The sequence below is a fragment of the Canis lupus genome, chromosome 19 (genome assembly GCF_048164855.1).
Source record: "Canis lupus baileyi chromosome 19, mCanLup2.hap1, whole genome shotgun sequence".
Classification (NCBI taxonomy): Eukaryota; Metazoa; Chordata; class Mammalia; order Carnivora; family Canidae; genus Canis; species Canis lupus.
Window position 1 is genome coordinate 29,189,618 of NC_132856.1, and position 12,867 is coordinate 29,202,484.

The following is a 12,867-nucleotide window of genomic DNA, read 5'->3' on the forward strand; positions in this document are numbered from 1 at the left end:
ATTTTGGAGGGTTACTATGTATCAGACACTATGTATCTGATATGATACACTATGTATCAGATACATCATTCCTTTAATTGGCCTAATAGCACTTTGAGACCACTATTATTTACCTCACTTTACGGATGAGAAAATCAAGGTTCGGAAAGATGAAGTGAGTTGCAAGAGTTTTCAGATTCATTAAGTTGCGAAGCTCCATTTGCAAACAAGGTTTGCTGAGCTCCAAAGTTGGTGTCCCTTGCTGGAGGGTGAACTTCATTATATTCCAAAGTAGTTTTAATGGGGGGCCCAATATGTGTCAGGCATGGTCTTAAAAAGTTTTCCATATTGCACCTCAATTTTTCCTTACCTCAGTCCTGCAAAGTAGCTCTTAGTTTTTTTGTTTTTGTTTTTGTTTTATTAATAGAGGAAAAGTGCTTAGGGTAGCAAGTAGAGGAACTGCATACCAAAGCCAGATCAGTTGGACTCCAAATCCCATTCATTTCTTCATTTGTCCATTGCTCTATCAGTTCCTTTTCCTAATCACTTGCCCAATAGTTATTATCTTCCCACTATAGGATAGGTACTGTTCAATAAATAGAGTAGGGGCAGGAGGGAATCAGTCCTCAAGTGGTTTGCATTTTTCCTTTCTCTTCACTATCTGATTGTTTTATGTTATTACTGTAAGATGCACTATTGTCACACCATCAATTAATCAAAATTTTGCAAAAAGAGAGAGGTAGTGGATGCTGATCATCTGTTCTAGGGGCCGGATAGTAATCAGTCATCTTGTTTCATGTGCGAAGAGTTCTACCTTATGCTTGAGAATCAACGTAAGATTTTATTTCTTTTCCTCTTAAGTTAAATTTGATTGTGATTGGCACACAGCACTTTCTCTTGTTCTTCAGAGAACTTCATCAGTTGACTTGTGGTTGCTCAGCTGTGGAACTGGGGCCGTCTGTTTCTTGTTTTTAACTTTTGTTGTGAAAAGAAGACTTTTTAAAAGATCCTCTGCCTCTCTCCTTTTAGCTTAGTCATACACAATTGATTTCATAATCTTTGTGCAAGAAGGAAGTACTCTTGGCTATTTGACAACCTCAGAATGGACAGTCTTCACTAGCTTGCTGCAGTGTTGTTGTAAATCAATATTAAGAACACCCCTTAAAAAACTGATTTGATATCTAATTGACCCTGCCTAACCTTTTCACCACAAATAGCACAAACCTTTCAAAACAAGTTCATAGTAATATTAGAAGATTAGTAACTGTTCAAAATAAATTAGTAATAATAGTAGCAGTATTGTTTGTAATATTTGCTAACTATTCAACTGCTTGATTCAGTGCTTACTTTGAGCCACACACTGTGCTAAGGCCTTCATATACATTATTCCATTTAATCTTCATTAAGGATTTGTGAGGTAGGTCTCATTATATATAGGGTTTTAGAAAAGAAAGCATCACATAATGGTTAAGTCTATTGTCTTTGGAATCAGTCAGCCTGGGCTCAAATCTCAACTCTTACTAACTAGCTTTGGGACTCAATGAAGCCTCAGTTTTCCTATCTGTAAAAAGGAGCAATAATAACATGTTTTCACAGTGTTTTTGCCAAGGATGCCTGAACTAGTTAATGACACATATTAAGCCTCCAGTGAATTTTCACACACACACACACACACACACACACACACACACACACACGAGGTAGAGGAAAATTCTTTGTATAATTGGATATATAACAGCATAGAAAAGTATATTGGTATTATTCAATGGGTTTTGAGGGTCAAATAAATCAGGTGGGTTCATTAATTTATTCAACAAATCTCCAATAAGAACCGACCTGTGCCTGGTCTTTGGAATACGGTAATTAATAAAAACAGACATGATTCCAGTATTCATCTGTTGGAGGAGAGACTGTGCTCAAATAATCACAGAAGAATAGGTAATTGCAGATGATGATAATGGCTTTTTAGGAAAAGGACTTGGTGTTTTGGAAACAAACAAAAAAATGAGTAGCACTAGTTAGTCTAGGGGAGCAGGGAAAGCTGCATGGATCTGGTTGCGTTCAGAATCCTTTTAGGTTTGTCCCTTGGATGGTTTTCAACACATGTGGAATAATAAAGACATAACAAAATGACTTACCTGGATGGTCTATGAATTGGTGCCTAGAGGGCGTTTTGGTCTGAGAAACCCAAACTTCTACTACCTGCTTATACTACACGCCCAAGAAGTATGCACGTTGACATTGGTCAAGACCAGGAAGATTTATTGAGTCATTCTGCTAGCAGAGAAAGGCTTAAAAGGAGGGAAAGAGTGCTTGGTTATTGAGAATTTTGGTGGCTTGCATGTCTGCTGAGGCTATTGGCTCTCTGCACTTGCTCAGCTGCAATCCTCTTCCTCTTGGAAAGCCAAACAATCACCAAAGAGGCATCTAAGTGGTGGCAGAAGAGGATTTCTGCCTTTCTGGATCCTCAGGCTCTTAGAAATTCCTAAGTCTAGCTACAGGGTTGTTAACTGTTTCCAGGTGAGTTGCTAACTTATACAGAAAACAGCATTATCTCCAAATGATTGGTTACTGGTTTTGACACATCTACCAGTAAGTACAGAAAACAAGTAAGATGTTCAAGTCTTAGACCAGAGGTGAGTCAATTGTTGAAATCAGTTTGGACGTCTTAAAAATAACTCAAGGGAAAAACAAATCACATTTGCATTGTGAGTCAAGGATGAATCTGGCAATTTGGAGACACTTATTGATCATCTTAGCAATATTTTTTATTTTTATGGTTTTTTTAAGCATTTCCAAAGTATTTTTGGGGCTGCCATTGAATCAGCTAGGTAAAAATGCTAAGATTTAGTCAATTATCCACCAGCTTTGTCTACTTGACATAAAGCATCTGGGCATTGTAAACATATCTGGAAAATGCCAGATGCCAAGCAGTGTATAGATGAAACATCTGGAGGAAGTGTGGCATACAGGAGACGTGGGGGGAGGCTTGGAGTCAAAGGCAGTTAGGTTTGGACTCTAGCTGGGCTAGAATGTCCTCTCACTGTGTGATCAAAACTACTTCACTACACGCCTGGCTGGCTCAGTCGGAAGAGCATGTGACTTTTGATTTCAAGGTTATGAGTTTGAGCCCCACATTGGGGGTAGACATTACTTAGATTAAATAAACAAACTTGAAAAAAAAAACCTACTCCATCACAGTTTTTTATATATAAAACTTGGGAGTTGCATACACACACACACACATACACACACACACACGTGGAACCACAGACACACAGAAACACCACACACTTTTTAAAAAACAGATGATACACAACTACCTTTTTCGGAGAAAAAAAGGTACAGTGGCAAGTAATAGAGGGATGGATAGTAAAAATATCAGATATCCAAAGTAATTTCTTCATTTGTCTAAATATTTTTAGGTTCCCCTCCAACCTATATTTAAAAATGGATGCATTTTATAGGAAATCATGTCAAGTAAGCTACTCTGAGAAATTTTGACTCAGAAAATACTGGCAGACCTTTCAGGTGCCACCTTTTGAACCAAGTCAGCTGTTCTCTGGTCTCTGCTCCGTATTCTTTTGCCATCATCTTCCCTGCAAGTGGAAAGAAAGCACATCTTCCTCCTTTAGAATTACATAATATTAGAGTGGGAAGGAACTGTCGAGATAAATCTAGGCTGTCAAATACTCCTTTGAAAACATAATCCTATTATTAACTTACTATTCTACAGCACTGATATCTCCCAGATAAGATTTAGAAGAGTTGCTATGCATGGCTGGAAATAATGCAATAAAAGCAAACCTGATCATGGATTTAAAATTCTCTGGGATTCAGTGTTCACATCTGTAACATGTAAGCCTACCTCAGAGGATTGTTGTGAGGATTAAATTAAATTAAAATATGAAGCATTGAGACTGGAATATTTTAATTGTTGCATTAATGGTTGGGATGATGATGGTGGTGAAGATGATACAATCTTCAAATGACATGGGCTCTTTTTGTCAGTGACACTGGACCATGAATTCAGCTGTAATGACTTATTTTTTTCAATCTGTATATTGATGTTCTTTTGAAAATAGATTCACTCTGCTGAGGTTCAATGCATACGGCTAAAATTTTGCTAATGCAGTCTAAAGTTTGATCCACTGGTTCTTTGTGGGTACAGCTTCAAACCTATTTGGCATCAATAAGGAGTTTTGGCAACAACCAGATGTGAATGCGTGAATATTTCATCTGGTTGCTCTACATGATTGGAAAAGAACTGGAATCATCGTGTTAAGACCTGGAAGGCCACTTGAGGAACTTCTGCCTGGAGAATGAACCACTGCTATGATCAGTGAATGCCTTGATCATCGTTACGTTCTCAGAAACTATATAGTATGTGTTATTTAAATTATTTTCACATGGTTTCATTCACTGGATTGTAGGTTCCTTGGGGACTTAACCACCTGTGTCCCTAATGCCTAGCCAAATGTCTGCTGTACATACGACATCTCAGATATATCCACTGCATGGGAGAAGAAAGGACAGAGAGCTCACATTTGGCATTGTCACTTGGAAATCATCTGGATTTCCAAAATCTGCATGTCTCCTAAGTTATCTCAAAGATATAAGAAATTCATGACACTGGCTGCCTATAAAAAAGAAAATTAAATAGCTGGAAGAAGGGTTTTTGGAGTTTTTATTATTTTACTTATATATATTATCCCTTCCCTCCCATATGCCCTTTTACACATGACTGGATTTAGAAACGTTAGCATAATTTTAGAATAGGCATATTTTACTGGATTTGACCTTTGGCAATTGCGAGAAACTTTCTGTTTAGGGGAATGATTATGATTATATTTCACACTTCCCTCCCACCAATTTTTTTTTTTTTTTGCAAGTGAGCAAGTGTTAGCACAGCTAGGTTCATGAAAAGAGCTGCTATTTTTTTAAGCATTCCTTATGCCTTCCTAGAATTGAAGACCCATTATTCTGTCACATATCAACCCATCTGTCAGCTCGCAACAGATGGTTAAAATGAAGAACTTCTAAAATACCAAGAAGGAAATTATCCTGCACCATCCACAGCTTAAATTTACTCTGACTTTGGAAAATTCCTTTGCCACTTCGCCACTCATCATACCAAGTGAAAGTGAGGGAAAATATTACATTTGAATTACAAAGTAGAAGCCATTCCTCAGAAAGATGGCTACTGGATTCATAGGCTTTGGCTTTACTCTGTCTCAGTTTAGGGGTTCGAGTCTCAGTTATGCTGCTTCTCAGATGCATAGATGGTTTCCCCCCCTTTTCAGAGGAGGGCAGGGAGGGGCAGAAGGAGAGGGAGAGAGAATCTTAAGCAGGCTCCATGCCCAATACAGAGCCCAATTCGGGGCTCAATCTCATGACCCTGAGATCATGACCTGAGCCCAAATCATTATTAGTCAGATGCTTAACCAACTTAGCCACCCAGGTCCTCCTTCACAGAATAGCTTTTGATAGTTTATTTGACCTGATAGGCCTTTATTCCCTCAATTGAAATAGTAGAGAATTAACAGCCTGTTCTAGAGAGTTATTGGAGGAATGAAAAAACACAAAAGGCTAATCTATGGGACAGTGTCTTGTACAACAAGGCACCTGACAAATGATAGATATTACTCTTTTCACCGTTGACTCTCCCCTTTTGTTCTTAACTCATTTCCCATAGATTTATTCTAGATTAAAGATTCCTTTTCTCTGGTAGGCAAGATTTGAGCAGAGGCCTATGGACAGAAAGAAAGCAGATATGAAGCAGTGTCGAAGTGTGACAAGTCGCGTGTGTGAGTGTCTGTCTGCAATGTATGCTGTATATACAGTGTAAGTCATTGAAACACTGCATGACTGGTGTGTGTGTGAGGAGGATGGGCAGGGCGACTATGGAAGTGAAATGTCTACATTCTAGGGGAATACATGTTTTTGTAATTCTGAAGGTACCAGGGACTCCTGCCCAAATCCTCCCAAAGAGAATCTTCATATGTTTTCTTGGTTTTCATTTTCAGTCTGGATGAATAAATATTTGTGATTTTTACCCTGTCTAGGCATAAATATTAATTGAATCATAACTTATGTTTCATGCTTTATTTAGCTGATTCCACTTATTTTTGTCAATTCTATCATATTTCCAACATGTAACTGTTAGAATTTAACATTCACAGTTTTTTTACAGTGGGAGTGTTTGGGAGTAGAGTTTCCCTCTCCCCAGTGTTATTCTTTTATAAGCATTGATGTGTGTGATAAGAAATAATGACAGGCCCGAAAGCTTTGAGGTGGGAGATGTGTTCTAGGGCGGGGTTTCTTAACGTCCTGTGCCACGAATCTCCTAGGATTTTGTGCAGATTCTCACTCAGTAGATCTGGAGTAGGTTTGAGAGTCTGCATTTCTTTCTTTCTTTCTTTCTTTCTTTCTTTCTTTCTTTCTTTCTTTCTTTCTTTCTTCCTTCCTTCCTTTCTTTCTTTCTTTCTTTTCTTCTTTCTTCTTCTTCTTTCTTTCTTTCTTTCTTTCTTTCTTTCTTTCTTTCTTTCTTTCTTTCTTTCTCTTCTTTTTGATTTATTTATTTATTTTAGGGGGGAGGGACAGAGGGAGAAGGAGGGAGAGAGAACCGCCAGCAGACTCCATGCTGAGTGTGGAGCCTGAAATGGGCTTAATCCCACGACCCTGAGATCATGATCTGAGCCAAAAGCAAGAGTCAGGTGCTTACTTGACTGAGTCACCGACTGAGCCTGAGTCTGCATTTCTAACATACTTCTAAGTGATGCCAGGGCTTCTGGTCCATGAACAAACTGTGAGATACAAGGTCCTAGACTATGAAGAAAATTCCTGCATAAAAACTTCCCAATGTGCTCTGGCTCCACTGCCCTCCACGGCCGTACTCTCAATGAGCTTTCTCATACCGTTTTGCATACGTTGCCATTTGGCCTCAGTTTCATGGAGGTGGGTCTCATTTTCCCAGTTCAATTTTTAAAATATATTTTACTTATTCATGAGAGACACACACACACACACACAGAGAGAGAGAGAGAGAGAGAGGCAGAGACACAGGCAGAGGGAGAATCAGGCTCCATGCAGGGAGCAGGGAGCCCAATGTGGGACTCGATCCCGAGACCCCGGGATTAAGCCCTGGGCGGAAGGCAAGTGCTAAACCACTGAGCCACCCAGGGATCCCTTCCCAGTTCAATTTTAAGGTAGCTCTCTTCTTAACTTTCTCTCTTCTAGTATTTGTTGAGTAATTTCTATATACCAGGCACTGCACTAAGTGTTAACTTCATTTAATTCTTAGTGATAAGGTCAGCACTATTATTACCATCAATTAACAAGTGAGGCTACAGAGGTACAGAGAGGTTAAATAAATTGCCCAAGGTCACCCAGCTAGCAAGTGGTGAAACGAGGACACAAACACGGTTTGACTCCAGAGCCTGGACCTCCAGTCATTAATGCTTCACTAAGACTATGCCTCACTGAAGCAGTGTCAAATATATTTTTATAATTGCTGCAGCACCTATTTCAGTGTTATTTCTAATAGACATAGCAGAGTAAAAATCTCTTCTACAAATAAAGAAGAAACACAACTATGCTGTTTTCTCTTTCCTTTCTTCTTTTCCTTCTCTTTCTCCTCCTTCTTCTTCTTCAACTAGCTGCTTAATGAAACCTGTGGAACTAGTTTCAGGGGATTAGGACTAACATTATCAGACAAAAGTCCAATAATATGCACTTAGTTAAAATGCATATTATTAGAATCTGGTCTGGAGAAGTTAGCCTATTTGGGCACCATTTGACCTGTGGTATATTAAAATGTTGTAATGAGATCTCATTATATGCCATATTACATCATGTTGATGAGAGGAAGAAACTAGTTATTATAAAAGAAAAGGTCCCATATAAGATATTCTTAGTCACCAAGAGGACCTTGATTCCATACAAATTTGCAAAAATTAGCTGAAGATGTAATAACCTCTTATCAGTTTGCAGAGCTGCCCCTGTTTAGTGCGGCTCATAATATTATTCCTTCTTTTTCAGAAATCATTTTCACTATTACAAAAATGAAGCCAAACAGAAAACATTTTTAAAGAGCACAAAGAAAGCTCTGGAAGTAAGTATGCAATATCCCGGTTCCATTTTTTGAGAACCACCCTCATTCTGTTTACGCACTGCAGCAAACGGTATCTAGCCTACTGGAAAACACCTGGGAAATAAACATTATGCAAGTACTTTATTTTGATGATTTTGAGAGAATGTGAAAGCCAAATTATGGTACCTGTGAAGGTAATTGTGTGTGGCTTAAGTTAAAAAGAAATTTACACTTGCAATCACAATTACCTTTTAAAATGTGTTGGAAATATGAGAGTTGATTCATAACAGGTGGGGATGGGGTCTAAAACCATTCTGTAATGAGAAAATCCCCAAGAATTGAAGTAATCTTTGATAAACCTTTCAATCTCCCAGAGTTCGCAGTGTTCTTACTTTTGTCTGTGCGTGAGATTGTGGGCTTGTGTTTAGGAGACACACATGAAAAACACGTGTCTTTCAACATTGGGGTTACTTCCGTTCAGGGAGATGCTCTCACTGCGAGAACTCTGAGGGAGCCGAGATAGAACATTCTGTCCTCCTGATGCTTTTTTTTTAATAAAGATTTTTATTTATTTATTCATAAGACACACACAGAGAGAGAGGCAGAGACACAGGCAGAGGGAGAAGCAGGCTCCATACAGGGAGCCTGACATGGGACTCGATCCCGGGTCTCCAGGATCACGCCCTGGGCTGAAGGTGGCGCTAAATCGCTGAGCCACCTTCCCACCTCTCCTGATGCTTTTTGATGGGATGGCAGTAGACAGCCTGCAGGTTGGAAATGTATTTTTCTTTTTCACTACATCTTTCTTATACATGTATGTATGTGTTGTTGGTTTTTTCCTTCTTTTTCTTTCTTTCTTTTTCTTTTTTTTTTTTTTGATAAACACATATATTGAATGATCATATGCTATAAGCACCTACAGTGGACTCTGCTATGTTGCTAGCTTGGAATGGCCATGAGGTCTTTCTGTTGGTTTTGTTTTAGTGACAACTCCCACACCCTCATCTTGCCCAAAAGGTTCAAACGAATGGTTCCCAACCTAGTGTTCCTTTGAAGTAATTTATGAAGAGTCAGTTTTACTAGAGACTGCCTGAGTCTTTTTTCTGGATTAGTACATAGCTTTCTGACCATACTCAGAGCGGTGGTAGAAACAAGCTTCTTGGAGATCGCTTCCCTATCACTTCCCCAACTCTCTGTTTGTCATTCTTTAGAAGGACAGTTGAGCACAGTGGTTAACTGCTACAGTGCTAAAGTCAGTTCTGGATTCTTCAGTGCTCACTCATTATGTGACATTAGCCAAGATCCTTAAACCCTCTTGGCCTTGGTTCCCCCATCTCTAAAATGGGGGATAATACCTATCTTACAGAACTTTTGTGGGGATTAAATGAGATATAACATATGAAATACTCAATGCATATCTGACGTATGGCAAATGCTCAATAAACATTAATTGTTGAAATTATTGCCTCCAGATATACTAGACACAAGGAGACTTACGTGTCAAGAATGACTTTCCAAAGCAGATCACTGATGGCAGAAGTAAAGCCTTTCTGGAAGTGAGACTATATGTGCTGGATGACAATCTTCTTGATGAGAATGAGCACAATCCCACTGGCTTTTTAGGACCAGAGACTGCGGAGTGGTAACTAAATCCAAATAGTTTTGACCGTTTAAAAGGCTGGCATTTGCATTAGGTGTATGCTTCAACATTTTGGAGGCAAAGCAGCAGTTGCCCAGCTAACTACCAGCTACCTTTGAAGGCCCTTGTATTACATTGTGTGCCTGGTTTTTGTGGCTATTTCCTTTCCCCTTAATCTGAGATCTACACACTGCCATTTCCCTCCCCACATCCTTACTTAGGATCTGAGTTAATAAAGTATTTTTCTGAGTCATATTTTTAGTTGCTCTGGAGCACTTAATTCTATGAATTTGGGAAAGAAATACAGTCCTTCCCACAGAAACTATTGTGTTTGCTAAATCACCTGAATATCATCAATACATATATATTTTCTGCAAGACAGGTGGGACTTGCTCAAAACTGTGAGTTTTATTCTAAAGAGGTTTTGATGAACTTTGCTCATAAAAAAATAATAAAATAGAAAAGTCTTCTTTTTCTGATATTCACCAAGTTCTTTGTTTCTAAATACAAAATGGATGTGAAGACTAATTTCACTTTAGCCATTAGAGAGCTCCTACCTCAACTGAGTCATCAAATAGCTATTTATAAGCAGGAATAGGAAGACCTTTCAAATGAAAATTCATAATTCATTTTTAATAATTTTTAAATGGAACAGTCCTCCACCCCCATGCCACCCCCTGTCATGCTTGGCATTCAAAAGTAAGGAGAATTACCAGAGCGTTCTTCCTTAAAATGACAGATAACAAGTTTACTGTTTGTTTGTTTATTTTTGTAGCTAGATATGAGGAGCCCATCTCAAAAACAATTTGAAATTACGTATGCACTTAGAGGAGAACTAGGAAAATTCACCAGATCATCTAGGACAATAAAAAACACCAAAAGAAACAAACAAACAAAAAATCAGTTAACATCACTGATCATTCATTTTCCACCATGTCAAGTATCCTTTTAGATACCAGGAATATAGTAGTTGACAAAAGCAGACAAAAATCCTTGCACAATGTACTGTAAGGTGGAGAAACAATGAACAAGGTAAATAACTCATGTACATAGTAGTTTGGGTAGTAGTTAAGCATTATGGAGGAAAAATAACGCAGGAAAGAAGGGTAGGAACTGATATGATGAGGAAGTGGGAGGGCGGCCAGGAAGATCTTATTAAGAAGGTAGGTTTTGAGTAAAGACCTGAGGAAAATAAGGCAACCAGCCGGGTGGATATGTGGGAAGAACCTTCCAGGCAGAGGGAGAAGGGTTCTGAGACTGGAGAGAGCCTGGTGGGATCATCAATTTAGAGAAATGAAGGCTTTAATTAATTTTCTTGAAATGACTCAAATGTGGTTTTATACTTTTTAGGTTAGAGACTCTCTATAGGATGGGATAACAAATGTACAACATTTATTGCTCCAGGGAAATTGGATTTGGAGGAAGGATGTGGGGAGGAGTAGGAGACCATGGTCATGCTTTCGATAAGAGATGACAACAGAGACTGGCTTGGGGAAGTGGCAGTAGATTCAAGCAAGAGATATAAGGAAATAAACTTGATGCCCTTAGTGAGGGATGTGATTTAGAAGTGGAGAGAAAGTGTCGCAGAAAACACATTTCTGGCTGGGAGGACAGTAGTTCCCTTTATCAGGGGACCAACTTTATGATTCTCAGGAAGTTCTGGGGTGCACGTGGGCCAGACTTTGGATGGTTATTTCATCAAGATGTATGTGTGGGTTTTGTGTCCACCACTAAAATTATACTCATGATAAGAAGTACCACTATATTTCTAAATCTTCTCTTCGTCTAGGGGTGGTTAAAGAAAATCTCTCCTTTGTTCATTTCAAAATCCTTTAGATGGGAGACCTTCTCATGGTCAGCACTGCTACCTTAAGTTCTGAGGTTCTCTTTGAGAGCCCTTTCTTTATTTATTCCTAAAATATGCGAGTTTTGAAGGTCATATCTTTTCCTTGCGCTCCCTGTTTCCACATTCTCATGATCTTTGAATTTCAGATCTGTACCCCATCTCCTTGCTACAATCCACAAATGGATGCCCTACACTCCTCAGTTTAACCTGTTTGAAAAGGAACTCCATCTCTGTCTCCTCCTAAACCTATTCTTTCTTCTGCAGCTATCAGCTTTACTAAAGACAAAAATCTGATGTTATACTGGTAGCCTCCTTAAGCTCCTCCTCCCTCCCACTTCCTTTCTTTGGGGGTAGTGTAAGGTGGTGTTTGCCAGGCCAGGCCCTGGACTGGACAGATCTGGATGCAATTCTAGCTTAGCCATTCATCAGCCATGTTACCTACCTTGGGTCTCACTAGATTAACAGTAATCGTGCCTTGGATAAACCTCATTGGCTACGATACTGCCACTGTGCAAAGCTGGGTCTCACTTGAAATGGGAGTGAAAATTCTTACCTCCTACGTTTTCTGTGAACTTTAAATGAAAACATGCATGCAAAGCCCTTGTTTTCATGCCTGGCACATAGTTAATGCTCAAGAAAGAGTTGAAGTTATGATTAGACTCTTACTGCTTCCTCTGAAGACTATTGCAATTGTCTGCTAATCAGCCCCCCCATCTCTATTGCCAGTATATTATTTGTTAACACAAGTTTTTAAAAACACAAGTTTGCTAATATCTTTCTTTAAAAAAAAAAAAAAGGTTTTTTTTAGAAAGGGAGGGTAGAGGGAGAGAGAGAGAGAGACTTAAGCAGGCTCTACACCCAACGTGGAGCCTGATGTGGGGCTTGATCTCACAAATTCTGAGATCATGACCTGAGCTCAAATCAAGAGTCAGATGCTTCACCGACTGAGTCACCCAGGCACCCCTGTTAATGTCCTTCTCTAACAGAAAACTTCCAATTGTGTAAATAAGTGTCTTAGAATTCATCCTGCCTTGGGAACTTTTTTTTTTTTTGAAGGAGGAGAGGTCCGAGATCTTTTATAGAATATAAATCTATGCTCCACAATTAGGGTTATTCTACCTTTAATAGCCTCATCTTCTACTAAATCTCTAAGCGTTAAATACTCTCACCCTCACACATGCACACTCACACTCATGCACCTTACCATACATATCCTACTCACATATGCCCATACTCATATGTATCCTCACTCACACCCACATGCATAATCACACACCTTCACTCACACGTGTCCATACACAGCCTCACACA

At 39.1% G+C, this 12,867-nt stretch overlaps 1 protein-coding gene, 1 long non-coding RNA gene and 1 pseudogene across 13 annotated transcripts in view; 1 reads left to right on the forward strand and 2 right to left on the reverse strand.

Annotated features, from left to right (window-relative positions):
- LOC140610055 (uncharacterized) overlaps positions 1-12,867 on the forward strand; it is a 128,538-nt gene that overhangs the window by 88,288 nt on the left and 27,383 nt on the right. For 9 of the 11 annotated variants that reach the window (XR_012011833.1, XR_012011831.1, XR_012011834.1 and 6 more), the window contains 2 exons: positions 8,020-8,092; positions 9,544-9,965. This is a non-coding gene — a long non-coding RNA (uncharacterized lncRNA). Of the gene's footprint in view, positions 1-8,019; positions 8,093-9,543; positions 9,966-12,867 lie in introns of those variants that run through there. The other 2 variants (XR_012011829.1, XR_012011836.1) reach the window with 2 other exon arrangements.
- SYNPR (synaptoporin) overlaps positions 1-12,867 on the reverse strand; it is a 289,796-nt gene that overhangs the window by 14,706 nt on the left and 262,223 nt on the right. The window lies entirely within an intron of this gene.
- On the reverse strand, positions 12,011-12,075 carry LOC140611499 (U4 spliceosomal RNA; annotated as a pseudogene).